The following is a 735-nucleotide window of genomic DNA, read 5'->3' as shown; positions in this document are numbered from 1 at the left end:
CGGGGCCGCAGGGGCCCGGGCTGCCTTGCCGGCCTGTGCCGCCGCAGACATACGCCAGACAGCCGGCCCTCGCTCAGGCGGAAAGCTTTTCCCGTGCAGCAGATCGCAGCGTCCCCTGGCAAAGGCGGGGCAGAGTTAATCCCGATTCTCTTCAGGAAAACGGGGGTAGGGGGTGTACGCTGGCCGAGTGCTGCTCCTCCATCCCCTGCGTTCCTCCAGCCGCCGCTTTCCCGCGGTGGAGACTTCTGTCTCCTCAAAGGATCATCCTGATACTGCTGCTTTCCTCCCAGGGTATGTTTTTAGTTCCGGTGTAGCTACAGTTGAGGCCTTTCTGGCACCAGAAAGATTGGGGTAATCACTCCACATGTGTGCCCGTGCCTGCTGATAGAAGTTGGAAAGATTTTTCGTTTTTTTGCAGTGCTGTGTCCTGATTTCTGTTTTATGACAGCCTGCAGTTCCTTTTCCCCTACACTGATCTGTTCTTAAAGTGAATATGTGCCTGTGGTTTTGCTTTCCTCCTTTTTTATAACGTTTTGTCTTACCCACTTTTAGCAATACACCGTAATCACTTTGAATTTATATTCCTCCCCCTCATGCCTTCTGAATCTGTATCATCCACAGATTACATATGTGTCCAAACCTTAAGTCAGCCTCATCAATTGGCTTGCTTTCTCTTCTTCTTTATGCTGTCAAAACAGGAAAGATGTAATGTAATTTGCTCCCCATCATTCCTGC

This window comes from Buceros rhinoceros, unplaced genomic scaffold, assembly GCF_000710305.1.
Source record: "Buceros rhinoceros silvestris isolate BGI_N320 unplaced genomic scaffold, ASM71030v1 scaffold28399, whole genome shotgun sequence".
Lineage (NCBI taxonomy): Eukaryota > Metazoa > Chordata > Aves > Bucerotiformes > Bucerotidae > Buceros > Buceros rhinoceros.
Note: the sequence above shows the minus strand (reverse complement) of the source record.